At 33.4% G+C, this 18,471-nt stretch overlaps 1 long non-coding RNA gene across 1 annotated transcript; it reads right to left on the reverse strand.

The window, feature by feature from the left end:
• Positions 1–8,215: 8,215 nt before the first annotated feature.
• On the reverse strand, positions 8,216–12,593 carry LOC139528943 (uncharacterized). Its single transcript, XR_011665731.1, has 2 exons — positions 11,723–12,593; positions 8,216–9,985 (listed from the first exon to the last, which is right to left on the reverse strand). It is a non-coding gene; the product is annotated as an uncharacterized lncRNA (long non-coding RNA).
• Positions 12,594–18,471: the final 5,878 nt, after the last annotated feature.

Consider the following 18,471-nt stretch of genomic DNA (forward strand, 5'->3'; position numbering starts at 1 on the left):
TGTGGTAGAGGGCTTTTTAAAATTTTCCCATTCTATAAAATTAATGTAGAATGTGACATTAGAAGATCCATAAAGGAACAATATTTTATAACCAAATTCAAGCCAAAACTAAATGCGCATTAGGCTTTCAATAGCGTTACGTTTGGCTTTCCATATTTTACTTTAGAACGTTTATCTCCCTTTTGTAATTGTTTTATGACGTTACGTACTTAACTACCGTCTCATAGTTACAATTATTCGCCTTTCACCTGAAGATTGTTGTAAAACATGAAAGTACTTGTGAATATTAAATAATATATGCACTATCCGGAAATGTTGGACTTTTCTATTTAGATATATTTATCTATACTCAAGATTTTTAACAATTCGATATATATACTGTTAGTCAAATGCGTTTTGTTTAAATATACTTTTTCACTCTTTTGGTCTTTTGGAAAATGTTGTTTGTGCTGTTTTTAGACCCTTCTACAACGAAATTTGTTTGACATGCACACGTATAAAAATTGCGGTTTTTATCCAACGCAGTCATAGGTTTGAACGTAGTTTTCAATTTAGACTCGTTATTATTTTTTGTTTGGGCATGTATCATATTTTCCCTCCGGTTTATATGATCCGTTCATCCTATATATTGACTCTTAAAATTCAAGAGTTAATCTAAAAATGAGGGTACTTTCTCTAAAAATGAGGGTGCTTTTTATATGGCCTTCCTAATACCGTTTCGATCCCTAACATCACTGAAGAGACATTTATTGTCGAAATCCGGATATGGTGTACTAAAGAAATATTGACACCGAATGTTTGTGGCACAACATCCTGTCCACAAGTTAACAATTTTTTTTTTATGTGACGTATTAAATTTATAATAAGATCCATTTTGTTACAACCTGTGATCAATTTTATTTGGCAATCGCCAATGGCAGTCAGCAGGGTTAAAGAACATCAGTTGTTCGACCTGTTAGTCAAATGCGTTTTGTTTAAATATACTTTTTCACTCTTTTGGTCTTTTGGAAAATGTTGTTTGTGCTGTTTTTAGACCCTTCTACAACGAAATTTGTTTGACATGCACACGTATAAAAATTGCGGTTTTTATCCAACGCAGTCATAGGTTTGAACGTAGTTTTCAATTTAGACTCGTTATATATATATATATATATATATAAGTCTGAAAATTACTCCAAACAGTGTTAGAGTTAGATTTTCTACTGACAATTTTTTGTTCGTCCCTCAGCGGGATTCGAACTCACACCTTTGATACACTACAGCACCAATCGCTTAGCCTCATGTCCAGCGCTCAAGACCACTCTACCACATCCGCTATATAAAAATATAACTTCAATAGTCGTAGTGTTACCTTGTCACGGAAGGCTAATCTAGAGATAGACATAAAACACGTATATATATTTCAGACATAAAAAAAAACATTCACATAGTATTAAATTTTCAAATTTAAAAAATGAATCCTTCAAGTGTGAACAAGTTCAGATAGTTCATCCAATATCTTTGTAGAAATATCACAATTTTCGTGAACACGAGACAATCTATTTTGCATAAATTACATTACATATGAAATTTTCCAATTCAAGTGTTAATTTATGATAACATAACATGTACCAACACATGTTTTTTCGATGATGCTCGAGGCTACATTATTTGGTGAAACTACAATGAACATTTACTCTATAATCTGTATTTTAAATAGAAAGTCTACAAGTATTTTGTTAAAATGACAGAAGAAGAATTGTTAATTCAATACAAACATAATTACCTTTTTTTCGGGGAAGAAAAACTACGTTCAAAACAGTGACGTAAAAAAAAATAAATCCGGAAATAGAAGTTTGTTGGTAATTGACTGTTTGCTGTTTGTTTGCTTTCAGTAGTAAATAATTCATGTATTTTCAAGACAAGAACAAATTCATGTTAGTTATTTCTGCAGTGGATTGACCTGGAAAAAGGACAGGAATTTTGACTGCTAGGAAATGAAGGTATTCGGAAAGGTGCCGAAAATTCGAGCTCCTGAACGGTAAAAAAATTCTAAACGTGCAGACAGTGTTGCATCTAACGAATATGCAATAATTTGTTTGATTACTCCGTTAAGAAAAGAAATTAAAATTTATTTATCCATATTCACATAAATTCACTCTAAAGCTTGAGGTTCACCATACAAGACCGTGTTTTGGTGTGATGTTAACATATGAATATCTTCATCTTCATTGCTTCAAGGGAATTTTTAGGTCTTCGAAATCTGATGAATGAATGAGACTGTCGTCAACTGTGATTAAAATCGAACAAGACGACAAATAACAGTGCATTGACATGGTATTCGTCTCCTGTTATATATACATTCTTCATGGACATCTGCTTGAGTGACTTTTGAATAATTCAGTTAAACTTATCTTATTTCTACAACTGATACATTACAAGCTTTATTATTCAGTATTTATTATGAATAAAACTTTTTTGTTGTTCAAAGCTCTCAATGTTTGATTTTAACATTTCATTATGTAAAATAAATTCAGACACTTTGTAAAATTCCTTTCAATGTTGTCTAGTCATATAAATGCGTTTAAAATAACGAATTTACTGCCGTCATTGACAGGACAATTCCCGATACAAATTTGTCAAAAGTCTGATCAAAATCATGTGAAATTGTAAACTGTAAGTAATACGGCTTTCATACAGTGCCAATTATTGCTCCCGTTTGAGATCAGACAGCGCTAAGCCACGAAAAGTAAAATAGTTGGATTACTATCCTTAGTGATCTGAAATGACCTATTATTGTCTAACGCTACAGTATACGTTCGTAACAGATTACTACGGATAGGAGAAGTCGGACAAAAAACCAAGACAGCTAAGTGTGTCCCGTAACATTCGGGAAAACTCATCCGATTTTGTGTAGTCGGATAACAATCGTGATTATGACGTGACAGATTCTGCTGTACCGGATCAAAATCGCGACAATTTCTGTGTTTTCTCGATGGTGTCCTGTGGAACGGGCATAATATGGATTTGTCATTGCTGTGTGTTTGTCGATTAAGTCTTGATTGCATCCCGATTGCAAACCGTCTTTGACAAAACCGTTCCGGAACAGTCCCGATATGTATACGAAATTCGGCAACAATACCCTCGTCTGAGTCCCGACAATTAAAGAACACGAAACGACTGAGTTCAGACAAAGCCGTTGGAAATACCGTCCAGCAGACTGCCATATGATTGCATTACGACAGTACCTGATCATCCCAATTATGATGACAGTTTTCTAACGGATATCTTCCGTAAGCGAAGGTTCACTGTCTGATCACTGTCTGATGTCTGTCGGATCGCATTTGGCAGAATCAGCACGCTGATGGGATACAAGATCTTGTTCAGACGTTTAACAAACTATTTTCGGGAATGCTCCTATATTTAACAAGGACAACAGTCAAAATCGTGAATGTGTGACCCCAGCTTAAAATTTGTTAACACTTTTTTTGAACCACGACAACAATCGGACAATGTTCAGGAAGCGTCCAAATTCAACGGTTTCCAACCGAATTGATCCCAACTATCCCGTTCTCAATTCAATTTCAATTCGATTTCTATCTTTTGAATGGTACAAAACGACCAAACCTGTCCCGACAGCGTCACGATTCTACCGAGTGATATCCAAAAAAAATCAGAGAGTGACCAGACAGTGAAATGACATCGACCGAAGATATTCGTTAAGCTGGGGTCACACATTCACGATTTTTACAACCGTCCTCGACAGGACCATTCCCGATTAAAATTTATCAAAAGTCTTATCTAGATCCTGTGAATCGTGGATGGAAATTCAAACTTAAATCAAAATTTGTAAAAAAAAATTTATTTGATCACGACAACAATCAGATAGTATTCAGGAAGCGACGATATTCAACCGTTTCTAAGCGAATTAGTCCCGATAATCCCGTTCTGAATCTGCTTCTAACCCGATTTGTATTTTTCGCTAGGTAAAATTCGACCGAGTATGTCACGACTTCGTACCGACTCTACCGAACGTAATCCGACAGAAATCAGACAGTGACCAGACAGTGAACCGACGCTGACGGAAGATATCCGTTAGAAAAAAGTCGGCATATTCGGGATGATGAGGTACTGTCGGAACGTTATCCTATAACGGTCCGCTCTATCGCATTGCAAACGACTTTGTCTGGTCTCAGTCGTATTGTATTCTGTAATTGTCGAGACTCTGACGTGGGTATCATTGATTAATTTCGTATTAAAACGGGACTGTTTCGGAACGGTTTCGGCAAAAAAAGGTTCGTAATCGACAAGATCTGGATGCAATCTGGACTCAATCGGCAGAAAAACAACTATGAAAAATGACTCCAGATCATTCCCGTTCCACAAGACACCGTCCAGAATACACAAGACATTGTTCGGAATTCGATCCGATACAGCAGACTCTGTCACGACATAGCAACGATTGTAATCCGACTAGACAAAATCGGCTGAGTTGTCCCGAATGTTACGGGACGCACCTAATGCGGGGTTCACACATTGCCGATTATTGCTCCCGTTTGAGATCAGACAGCAATACGACACGAAAAGTGAAAAAGTCGGATTACTATCCTCAATTATCTGGAATGTCCTATCATTGTCTGAACCCAGTCGTTTAAGTTCGTATCAGATTCCTACGGGTCGGGAAGGGTCTGAATAGTTCGGCGAAGCACCCCGACAGTTAGGTGCGTCCCGTACCATTCGGGGAAACTCAGCCGATTTTGTCTAGTCGGATTATAATCGTGCCTATGTCGTGACAGATTCTGCTGTATCGGATCAAAATCCTAACATTGTCCTGTGTATTCTGGACGGTGTCCTGTGGAACGGGAATGATCTGGAGAAATTTTTCATTGCCGTTTTTCTGCCGATTGAGTCCAGATTGCATCCAGATCTTGTCGATTGCGAACCGTTTTTGCCGAAACTGTTCCGGAACAGTCCCGTTATTAATACGGAATTCGTCAATGATACCCACGTCTGAGTTCCGACAATTACAGAATACTATACGACTGAGACCAGACAAAGCCGTTTGCAATGCGATAGAGCGGACCGTGATAGGATTACGTTCCGACATTACCTGATTTTTCCGAGTATGCCGACAGTTTTCGAACGGATAAGTTCCGTCAGCGTCGGTTCACTAACTGATCTATGTCGGATTACATTCGGTAGAATCGGGACTCAGTCGTGACAGACTCGGTCCAATTTTACCTGGCGAAAGATACAAATCGGATTAGAAGCGGATTTAGAACGGGATTATCGGGATAAATTCGCTTGGAAACGGTTGAATATCGACGCTTCCTGAACAATATCTTATTGTTGTCGTGATTAAAAATTTTTTTTTACAAATTTTAACTAAAGTTTGAATTTCCATCCACGATTCATAGGATCTTGATCAGACTTTTAATAAATTTTAATCGTGAATGGTCCTGTCAAGGACGGCAGTAAAAATCGTGAATGTGTGACCCCAGCTTAACTGTCGGGGTGCTTTGACGAACTATTCGGACCTTTCCCGACCCGTAAGAATCTGTTACGAACTAAAACGACTGTGTACAGACAATGATAGGACATTCCAGATAATTGAGGATACTAATCCGACTTTTTCATTTTTCCTGTCGTATTGCTGTCTGATCTCAAACGGGAGCAATAATCGGCAATGTGTGAACCCCGCATTAGAAAACTGAATTCATATTCGGGATGGTCCGGTACTGTCGGAACGCTATCCTATCACCGTCTGCTGAACCGTATGTGTCAAAGCGACAACCACCCGACCATAGAGCAGACAACAGCCGAGGGCCACCAATGGGTCTTTAATGTAGCGAGAATTTCCCCACCCGTAGGTGCCCTTAAAAACATAAAAATATGCATACTAGTACAGTGATAATGGGACGTCATACTAAACTCCGAATTATACACAAGAAACTAAAATTAAAAATCATACAAGACTAACAAAGGCCAGGGGCCCCTGACTTGGGACAGGCGCAAAACTGCGGCGGGGTTAAACATGTTTATCAAATCTCAACCCTCCCCTAAACCACTTGCCAAAGTAGAAAAGTAAACGCATAACAATACGCACATTAAAATTCAGTTCAAAAGAAGTCCGAGTCCGATGTCAAAAGATCTAACAAAATAAAATAAATAAAATGACAATAATACAAAAATAACAACAGACTACTAGCAGTTAACTGACATGCCAGCTCCAGACCTCAATTAAACTGATTGAAAGATTATGTCTTCATCATATGAATATCAGGCACAATCCCTCCAGTTAGGGGTTTAGTATCATACTATCATAAACTATATGAGAAGAACATAACCCGTGTCATGCCAACAACATGAACAACTGTTTTTTTAGAAATAAATCTGTTTAGTTTCGATGCAAAGACCCTATAAGTGAATCAATATTAAAGCCAAAATATGCAATCTTTAATGACCTGACAACAGTATCGTAACTATATCCCTTTTTAATAAGTCTATTTAAAGAGTTTTGTTAGTTTTTGAGGAGAATACTGACATTTTTTGTGCTTTATAAAGAATATTTCCATAAAAATTTGAACGTGAAATACCTGAACGGATAAGATGTCTGCATGTTGAGTTATATTTACGATTTATTTCCTTCTACCGGTGATAAAATTTAGTAAATATTTGGACCAGTTTGTGATATCGAAAACCCTGGTGTAATAATTTTTCACTAATACATAAATTACTCTCGCTACAATCTAATACGTTGTTACATACACAAGCGAATCGTACATGTTGAGATATATAAACACCATAAGATGGTGTCAAGGGAACGTCACCATCTTAAAATAGATAATTAACAATAGGAAATTAAAAGTCATCTCTTTTATCATAATTTTTTTAATTAAGCTTCCCGTTAATGATACATGTATAGATATCAAGATCGAGGAAAGGACAGTGGTCTTTGTTAATATTAGCTTTATTTAGAGTACGTTCAGCAGGATAAATTTCTTTAGTATACATACTGAAGTCGTCATTATTGAGAGCCAATATATCATCCAAATATCTAAAAGTATTGTTAAATTTTTGTATCAAATGTTGCTTTGGTGGGTCTTTGCTAATTTTAGTCATAAATTGTAACTCATTACAATACAAAAACAGGTCCGCAATAAGTGGTGCAAAGTTAGTCCCCATTGATATTCCAATAACTTGACGATATATGGAATCTTCAAAGCGAACAAAAATGTTATCAAGTAAAAATTCAAGCGCATAAATAGTATCAAAGCATGTCCAGTTGACATAGTTCTTTTGTTTATTGCTACTAAAAAATGACCTAAAAGAGTTTGAATATATGTACTCGCATTCTGACTTTTAAATCCCCAGTTAATTAGAAACGTGATTTTTTTCTTAAGGTGGCTCGCGGGTCTAAATTAATTTTTTTCCTAATATAGGATTTCTCTATATTTTTTCATAAATGAATTTTATCATATACTGTATAGAAAAATGAAATAAAAATATGGGGTATCAGTTCATTTCAGCTCACAATCTGCCTACGAAAGAAGCATACATTTTTGTTAATGTCCTTTTCTTCTGTTGATCTAATTGGAGACAAAAAGGTAATATCGAAATATAAAAAGAACTAAATTACAGAAATCGCTATAATTTTACAATTATTTAGTTTTCGTAAAGCTTATTTGAGAAAATAATAAATAATATAGGTCACCGATGAGTAAAAACGATATTTCAATTTTAATGCCCAAAAATGGCATTTTTGCACCAAAGGGAGATCATTTGGAGCTTTTTCAATGATAAAAACTTTTTGAAAGTCATTTGGGGCCAAACCGAATCGATTTGTTTGGTTGATATTTGTACAAAACCATAAAGTTATAACTTATCATGCTTATAGTGTAATAAATAAAATTTGTAATGAAAACAAAATAATAATTTTTTGTCGAAATTTTTATATCACCGAGCCTCTTTACTAAGAATATGAAGCTTAAAGTGGTATAAAGGGTAGAACTTTGAACAGATTCAAAATCGCCAATATACGCATGCAATTTATTAAGTACTGCAAACGAGTTTATGACACTCCAAAAGTAATTATTGTATATATATATATATATACATAGATTGAAAGGGGGGCCTAGATAAAATGAAAGTGTACTTGTATTGTTTAAATCTGTATTCTCATTGTTTGACCTCATGATGTAATTAATGAATCCAACGAATAAACTATAAATCAAAATCACTAAAGAAATTATGTTTTATTTGGCTGTAAATTTGTCATGGCATTTATTGCAAGAAAGAAACACAATCAACTTGTCAATCAAAACTTGATGACGATTGAATTACTGAAGGGCGATCCAGCAGTAACAAAGTTATATTAGGAGCCACTGGGTAGTCCATAGCAGCTTAAAGTAAATTCCGCCTGTCCATTCACAATACAAAAAAGCTCCAAACTCAGTCTGTTATATATGCCATGACGCTGGTTCTATAATCATTCTTCCAAAACTGAAACGATAAATGAAAAGCAGCAGAAAATATTCATAATAGGGAAAAGGGAGGGCGGGTAAATTCTATAGCTTTGGTCAAGCTCCGTGTAAGGTTTGAATTCAAATGACCAAACCACACGAGGTAAATTGCACGGACTAACATTTCGCGGGCTAAACTAATTAGCATATTAAAGTGACCAGTATAAATTGAATCAAACACACCGTCAATTTAAATCAATAATAGGCATACCAAGTTATATAATTACAATAACTGAATTTAATTATTATTGAATTAAATTCTATTATTGTATATATATATATATATATATATATACACATAGATTGAAAGGGGGGCCTAGATAAAATGAAAGTGTACTTGTATTGTTTAAATCTGTATTCTCATTGTTTGACCTCATGATGTAATTAATGAATCCAACGAATAAACTATAAATCAAAATCACTAAAGAAATTATGTTTTATTTGGCTGTAAATTTGTCATGGCATTTATTGCAAGAAAGAAACACAATCAACTTGTCAATCAAAACTTGATGACGATTGAATTACTGAAGGGCGATCCAGCAGTAACAAAGTTATATCAGGAGCCACTGGGTAGTCCATAGCAGCTTAAAGTAAATTCCGCCAAAATTACAAGTTGAGTAACTAGTTGCACAACTTGTAATCCGCCATAAAATTTACCGCATGACAAATTTAATAGCAAGAATCAACATCAATCAACTTCAACATCATTATCAACTTCGATGTCATTATCAACTTCAACATCAAAAATATTAACATCATTATCAACTCAACATCATTATCAACTTCAACATTATTATCAACTTAAATATTACCAACTTCAACATTATTATCAACTTCAATATTATCAACTTCAATATTATCAACTTCAATATTATTATCAACTACAACATTATAATCAACTACAACATTATTATCAACTACAACATTATTATCAACTACAACATTATTATCAACTTCAATATTATCAACTTCAACATTTTTATCAACTTCAACACAAACATCAAAAACTTCAACATCAACTTAAATTCAATACTTTGAACTTCATTAAATTGATATTCATGTGGCAACATCAACATAAACTTCAGCTAAAATGCAATACTGTCAACATCTAAGCTATGTTATTCATTGTAAGGGAAAACCAAACAATGAGGAAATTTAAAGAAAATATATACATAACATTTTCAGAGCTCCTTGAATCTGATTTAGGAATACACCCAACTATCTCTAGTCCGAACGATGCACCTATAAGCTTAATATAACAGCTCAATAAAAGAGCAAATTACCCAAATATCTTTCAGGCACCCTGAAATTAAGTGTTTCAACTATACAAGGTTTGTTCTTACATAACCTTTTTAAAGTGTATGAAAATGTCCATCGTCTTTGTGTCTCAGCAATGTAGTCCGACATCAACCGGACAGGACAAATTGAAGTAGTTTATTCTTTTCCAGAATTGTCGTTACTGAATTACCCAGCTGATCTGTTTTCTAAGAAGGAAATTTTATAATAAGTGACCCTGAATAAGCATCAAATTATATCTTGGATCGTTTTACAATAAGATTTTCATTAAAACTTGAATTTGCAATTTCTCCAAAACTAAGAAACCCAAAATTCTAGCTGAAAATGAAGCTTTGAATGAACATGTTTCATATACTTAATAACAAACTAAATTAAGCGTAGTTAATATACCAATAGTAATAGGCTTACGACAGACGTGTCGCTTATGTCACTGAGCATCTTTTGAACAATAAAAGAATGAGTGTTGTCCAATAAACCATTGATCTTATGATTAAACCTCATACCTGAAAGGTACGCATTCCCAGTGGAATAAGAATATTCATCCTTAAACATGTCAGCTACTATTAACTAAATGTGAAACGGGGCATGGCCATACGTCATACAGGTTTAGTTTATGTTTAAAGTTTTGAAATTAATTTAGTCCATTTGATACGTAAGCCAAGTATTTGAATAACTCTTGCACTACCGATAAAGAGATTTAAAACAGAACTCGACAACCACTTGTCACCCAAAATATAAGAAATGCCATTATAATTTCTAAAATTATTTTCCAAACACGTAGATTAGAAATAGGTCGATAATAAAAAGGCCCCGCAATTCTACCATTTTTCAATTCACTCATGATTTTTCCAAGCTAAATTTGGATCTTGTAAAACAGACTTTAATATTTTGCTTGTATGATGTGCTCGAAAACCATATTTAAAACCATTGTATAATAAATTTGCCAATATTTTAACGGGGTAGTCAGTCAACATATGACCTTAAACCGTAGTATTAACAGGGGAACAACCAAAAATACCAAAAATCATGCGTGATTGCAAGCTGTAAACAAAATTATAAAATTTGAAATGATTAAATTACATCCGTGGAACATTTGTCTGCTGACAGGGAAATCTTTAATTATTTATCGAAAAACGAGTATTTGGGTTAAAATTTCCATGTGTATTCAAAAACCTGTTTGACTGCTCTAGCACTGGACTGATACCTTGGTACAAAATTGTTTGCATCAGGTGCCCTAGGGTAGTTTTGATACCTAGGAGCAGAATAGTCCGAAGTTACAGAACTTCGAGGATTATTCTTGTTATATGAATAATTTGTACTGTACATCGAAGGATGGAACTGGCTACATCTTATACATGAATTCATGGCTGTATACACAATTCATACGAGTACAAACGGCCTTAAAATTATAATTGTAGCAAGGACTAATAACTGTGTGAGAAGTATAAGAAGATGTCTGTGGAACATGATGTATGCCTACTGCAAAAAACTGAAGCCATAGCTGTCCATCAATGACGTCCCATGCACGCAAATGATCACGAGCTTTATAAGTCGAAATTGCATGTCAAATTTATAAACGTTCTCAAAAGGTACACCCCCTTATAATCGTCATGTAGCTAATCAATTCATTTGCCAATTCCGGGAATCTTTGCAATAAAATTTTCATATAATTTAAAAACCCTTCAGTCCACTCACCTAAGTTAGATAATGATTTACTTTTGAATATTTGTTTCTGTCAATTAAAATGTCTCCATCTACATCAAAACCGAGCACTTTTTTTCGGTTGATCAATATTTGAAACAAAAATTTTTTTTGTAAAGTAATTGTGCCAAATCAACATATTCTAAATTCCATATTTGGTTTATATTTTTTTTGTGGTACAAATACATCAACATCATTACTAGTAGGTATAACTAAAATCTCACCGTTTTGTACAGAATTACGAGCTGTGGGCTGCCCTGGGTGTATACATCCCTTATCAGGAACTTGTTGTTCAACGGGCTGCTGAGGAAGTTTGAAGTTCAAATGAGTTGTGGTTGTAGAATTGGCTGTAGTGGTACAAACGGCTGTTGTGGTAATAACTGCTGTTGTGGTTATAACTGATGTGGTGGCATTAATGGCTGTTGTGGTGGCATTAATGGATGTTGTGGTGGTATTAACGGCTGTTGTGGTGGTATTAACGGCTGTTGTGGAATGGCTATATTTTGTCTTACAATTTCAGCTCTCTTTGGGCGAAGCCTTCTGTTTACCGGTAGCTGTATTTGATTTTGCCTACGTACAGCACGGTTTGGCAGCACCCTCTCCCTTTTTCCTCTCGGCGTACTGGCTTAAACAAATAATTACAATGTTAGTCAATGCATTAGTAAAATAGTATATCATTTGTCAATGTTACATCCCTTAATCAAACAATTGAATCAATATTGAAATACAAATATTTCAATTTTTACCATTGACTAATTAGTATTAAGATACAATGGCAATAACCAAAGTAGAAAAAACCGCAAATGCTTGATTGTGGCTGTCAATGTCCAGTGGCAGATATTTCAAGTATATTCATAATGATAATATCATAGAGATAACGAAAGTCATAAAAGAAAATAATTATTGTATCTACCGAATATCAATTGAAGTGGCCTTCGTTAATGAGAAATATTCCTATCCTATAATCGACTATAATACATGAAAACTATGAAACAATTAAATCGAAAAGTATATATATTTAAATAGTCAACTAACATCCTTGATGGTTCGCAAAAGTTTACAAAAAGAAATGATTCATTAAGTACGGAAAGTGATTTTTTTTTTTTTTTTTTTTTTTTTTAAATCAACTGATCTAAGAAACTTGACCTCATTAAAAAGGCATTGTGAAGACATTTTTAAAACAGTTTCACTTTTATCAATACACATAATAACAACGAAGAAATAGCAAATTTTCAAAATGGTAATTTTTTACTACTCTGAAAAAACTGTTGCCTCTCTTTAAAAATTAATAAAATATATATATATTTGTTTTTAATCATTTGGGTTATAGCTTTTGTTTATTTTGCTTCTTTCACATCTTGTTAGTCAATTTCAATCCTCCATATTAAGTTTGTTGGTCAAAATAGAAGCTTAAAGCATGAAAATGTCAACCACTCTCATGAAATTCTATCGTCCAAAGTCACATAACATGACGATTTTTGTTTATTCCTTTTTTCAGAGCATCAGTTGGTATATTGAAAATGTAAAGTAAAACTTTATTAACATTTGATGTAAAGAAACAAAATATGAAATATTACTCTTTATATACAAATGTATATGTTTGTGTGTGTGTATAAAAAAGATGTGGTATGATTGCCAATGAGACAACTCTCCACACGAGACCAAATGATACAGAAATTAACAACTATAGGTCACCGTATAGCCTTCAACAATGGACAAAGCCCATACCACATAGTCAGCTATAAAAGGCCCCGAAATGACAAATGTAAAACAATTTAAAAGAGAAAACTAACGACATAATTTATGTACAAAAAATGAACGAAAAACAAATATTTAACATGTTTAACACATCTACAAACGAAAACCACTGAATTACAGGCTCCTGACTTTGGATAGGCACATACATACAGAATGTGGTGGGGTAAAACATGTTAACAGGCGCCCAATCCCCCCTGACCTGTGACAGTACAACATAAGAACAAACTATAAAAATCAGTTGTACCATGAGAGACAAGAAAAGTTTTGAAATATGTCATCTGTCTTTGTATTGTCATGATAGTTTTAGAATGTTCCCTTTTCATTAACATTTAATGAAATATTCTTATTCTTATATAGCATGTATAGTGAATGCTTATAAATAAAGATAAACAACAACCTTTTAACAATTATTCTACTGGACTAAAATACCTGTTGCACTGAAAAACAATGAAAATAATATAACATTATTCTTATTCCAGAAATTTCAAACAAATAATTATGTCAGATCACTGTATTAAAATACTTGTATGTATAAAAGTAAAGTAAATTCATATCTGTATATCAGTTACAATATTTATACAGTGAAATCTGTAAACCAATCTCATTCAGGACTGAAGTTCAAAATGCATTGAATGTGAATAGCATTCGTTGCCATACCTAGATTCATAGATTGTTTTCTTTATGTCCAGTGGCACCTATTTCATGCATATTTAGGACTTAAAAGAATTTATATATACATTTATGTTGAAATTAATATGTGGCTTGCTCACCGGTTACTTCGCGCTGCAAGATTTGGATTTGGATTAAGAATAAATAACATGGTAAATGTTCATTAGCGTATTAAGACAGTTAAACAATTAGATATAACAACTCGCACAATAAGTATAACCATCTACTCAATTTACAAATATAAATGTAAAATAATATCCAAGAAAAGATTGACAATTTACGCAATGATAGAATTTAAATTCAGTTATTACACCAAAGAAAAAGTTCACGACTATTTAAAGCATTTATCAAAGTTAAAATTATTTAAGAAAGAAAAACCAGATTAACAGTTTAAATTGTTGAGCTATTATTTTTTATAAAATGTTGCTTAATTCTAAAACTAAAAAAGAATACTCATCTTTTCTTCTGTGTTTTAAATTCTATAGCTTTGGTCAAGCTCCGTGTAAGGTTTGAATTCAAATGACCAAACCACACGAGGTAAATTGCACGGACTAACATTTCGCGGGCTAAACTAATTAGCATATTAAAGTGACCAGTATAAATTGAATCAAACACACCGTCAATTTAAATCAATAATAGGCATACCAAGTTATATAATTACAATGACTGAATTTAATTATTATTGAATTAAATTCTATTAATTCCACTTTTTTCAAAGGCCTTATTTGAACAATTTATCATCAGGTTTTTCTATTACCAAGTGTACTAGTAAGTGAAACAGACAATTTAGTAGCGGAACAATGGCTTGAAGATGAAATAAATTTATATTTGTAAGGTTTTTTGTGTAGCTTCGAAATCCAGTACATAGTTGGGACTTTCATTGTATTTGGTTCTGCTTGTAAAGAAGTAGCTAAAAGTTTGTGTTTGTTACAGATGTCGTTATCTGAAAATGAAGTCAGCTGGAATGTTGGTGAATTCGTGATTTCCTTTTGGAACCTCTATATAAAATTTACGTCAAACAATAATGATATTATTAGCAGCTTTATCAGCCGGGACAAAAACAAATTCCTTGGCTAGTTCTGTTAGTTTATTCTTGATATGTGAAATAGGGGTTTTATGGTTGTTGTTAGGAGTAATATGTTCTTTAAAATGTTGTATTCGAATATCAACTATTTTCATTACTGAATTAAAAAAAGAGTCCAAAGATTTTTTGTCAGCTTTATCCCGTTTTACCCATGTCAATCAGTAGGAAGAGACTCTAACGTGTGTATCATTGTCGAATTTCGTATTTATAATGGAACTATTTCAAACGGTATCGGCAAAGACGTTTTGCATTCGACAAGATCTGGATGCAATGTTGACTCAATCAACAAAAAACAACAATGACAATTTTTCCAGATCGTGCACGTTCTAGAGGACAGCGTGGAAAAAACACTATTGTTACGATTTTGATCCGATGTATCATAATCTAACTGCCGGGTACCTGGCTGACCTCTCCGGACCATTCCCAATCCGTATTAATCTGTTAAGACTTCGTTTAGACAGTGTTATGACATTCCAGATCAATGAGAATTGTATTCCGACTGTTTAACCTAATGTGTCCTGATCTCAAACAGGAACCATAATCGGCAATGTGTGAACCCCGCATACAGTTTCAAGGCATTTTAGAAAATGCCCGTTATACATAAAATGTATAAATGTGAAAGCAAAATATGCTTACAGTCGAATTCGCCTCCAACTATAAAATATGGTATGTTATTTAAACATCACACTATTTTAAAGATGAGACCTAACAGATTATGTTTTTTTTTCATGATTTTTATAAGCCTTGTGATATTATTCCGATGCTTCACATGGATTTAATTATCAAATTTACAAAATATCAAGTGTAAGCTTAACACGGAATAAAAGTGGTTCGTCCTGATTTCATATTTATTCCAAGCAAATCGTTTAAATCAACAACCATGTATAGGAATATTGATCCTGCTTTAAATTTGATTTTTATGACTTTTTCTTATCATAGAGTGTATCAAAACAGATCTTTAAAGGAAGAGGTTTACATTTTGTTCATTCGTGAATCGTACAAACAGCGCTTGTTTGATAATTGTTCGTATAGAATCCAGGCATCACCTGTTCATCATTTCTAAATATAGCGTTCTTGCAACGTGTGCTTTGTAAATGACGAGTCCCAAAAGATTAAGGGTTTGTTTTTACAATGTTTATGAACCTAATGATATTGTTAAAAACTAACAATCAATAAATGGTTTGTTATTTCCTTACAGCTTGCATTCTTGGATACTTTGGAAATGATTGTAGTAGGGAATGTTCTGAAAACTGTTTAAGTCAACACTGTCATCATGTTACTGGCCAATGCATCGGAGGTTGTAAAGAAGGATGGGAAGAATCTAATTGCACAAAAGGTTTGATTAAACTGTAATAGCTGGAATGAAGTATGTATGTGTGTTTATTCATGACCGCTTACTGACAACACATTTTCTGTATAATCCCTTTATTTTACGTATTGAACACTCAGAGTACACACTTAAACCCATCAACAGAAGACTATGATATGTAAGCTATATGTAATTGAGAAGCATACTTACAAAGATGGACTTGAAAGGATATCCAAACCCATATTAGTTCCGAGATAATTGTTTAATTGATCAATTCTTAACATTAATATAACTGCTTTGTCAGCGTATGTTTTGTCTTAAATTTATTTCTTAAAACAACTTTTATACTTTGAATTAATGTTTTCAGTCGTTCAGTATTTTTTTTTTTGTATTTCAATTTTTCCCTTCTCTAATTAGTCTATTGTTAACTAAGGACATAAATTCTTTTACCTTTTATATTGAATTCTTCCTGTTTCATTTGAACTGTGTGAGGGTAAGCTATTAGTTATCCTGGCTCTCAGTGCTTCTAATTATATACCGTGTAAGCTCAGCCTTGATAAAACCAGCAAATATGTGCTATTGTGTCAGATTATGTTGGTGCAAAATATCGATTAGTGAGTTGAAAATACTACCTTAGTTCTTGGAAGACGTGTATGATCAGATGTAACTTTTAGTTATGTTGGTTTAGGTTGTACTATAGACAAATGATAGACAATAGAAATAAAGTCAGTTATAGAACGCTTTTGACTCTTTACAATTAAATTGGATAGATGTGTTTTGTGCTTCTTTAATACATATGTGTTTGTTTTTGTTTTAATTGAGATTGTGACATAGTGATGACTGCTGGACCCCTGTTTCGACAATTTTACCTGTTATGTTTGTTTTGTTCTTGCATCGTTGTAAAGTATTGGAGTTTGATGCGACTATCATACAATTGAGAGGTTTAGCGCTATAAACCAAGTTTAATCCATCATTTTCTATGTAAGAAAATGCTTGTTTCAAGTCAGAATTATAACAGTTGTTATCCATTTGTTTGATGTGTTTTATCTTTGGATTTTGCCATTTGATTAGAACTTATATCTAGAAATTGACTAGGAGGGTCGGTCGAAAACAAAACTGTACGACAACAGAGATGATTGCAGCTTCCAAATTGTGGCCTTTTCATTTGTGAACCAAGAGTTCCAAATGGAGAAGTTGAAATCATCACTTCGTAAATTTACTAACGTAATCACGAGTTACGTTAGTTTATATGGCTCAATATCTTTAATTTTTTTTTCATAGGCCGTAATGGTAACGTTTTTTCCTGTAGCTCAGTCCATATCGTAAACTTGGATATGTATGATAGCTCGTTTCGAAGCTGTGACATTTTCACATTTGTGGTTAAATTTTCGGGGTACGAAGTGAGATTTTTTTTGCGTAAATTATCAAACCCCGAACATCCTTTTGTGATGCGGCTCCTTGTGGTAAAATATCCCCTTTTTAACACAATAAGTTCTTTGAAAAGTTAATACTTTGAACACATTCAATAGCTCCATAGTTTTTATACATTTATTCTATGTTCCTCTACTTTCCTAATCACCACAAATAATTAAGTTCAGTCATTTGTTAAAAATAGAAACATGTCCAATATCACTACACAGAGATTTTTTCTTTACACATGACTTTTGAGTTCCTCATTTCAAGGCGCATTAGGGATGTTGTCCCTTATGTCCAAATGTCTTGAAGTGTTGATTTAAGGTAGTAAATGCATATTTCCGGGTCTATTTTTTGTTTTCGATCCATTTTGATAAAAAGGTTGTGTTATGGAGTTTTAACAACTCTTAAGGTATGTATTAACTTATAAAATCTAAATAGAAGACTACTATTGGTTTTAAAAGTATAGTTTTAAGTGTAACACAACTGTAATAAGGTTTTAAACTTTTATTCTCAAATTCACATATGATTCATACCTTTCATGAATTAATATTTTTTGCTAGATAAGCAATGTGTTGTTCATTCGTTCATTTCTCTATTCGTGAAATTTAATTATCATGTACACTTTGCTTGCTTTCCTCTGTAAAATAATTTTGTCCCGACTGACTGGATTTTGTCAATATCGATGAGGTGATTTAATCTATATTAATCTTGAAAGGGATGCATGTCACTATAATAGT

This window comes from Mytilus edulis, chromosome 1, assembly GCF_963676685.1.
Source record: "Mytilus edulis chromosome 1, xbMytEdul2.2, whole genome shotgun sequence".
NCBI classification, from domain to species: domain Eukaryota; kingdom Metazoa; phylum Mollusca; class Bivalvia; order Mytilida; family Mytilidae; genus Mytilus; species Mytilus edulis.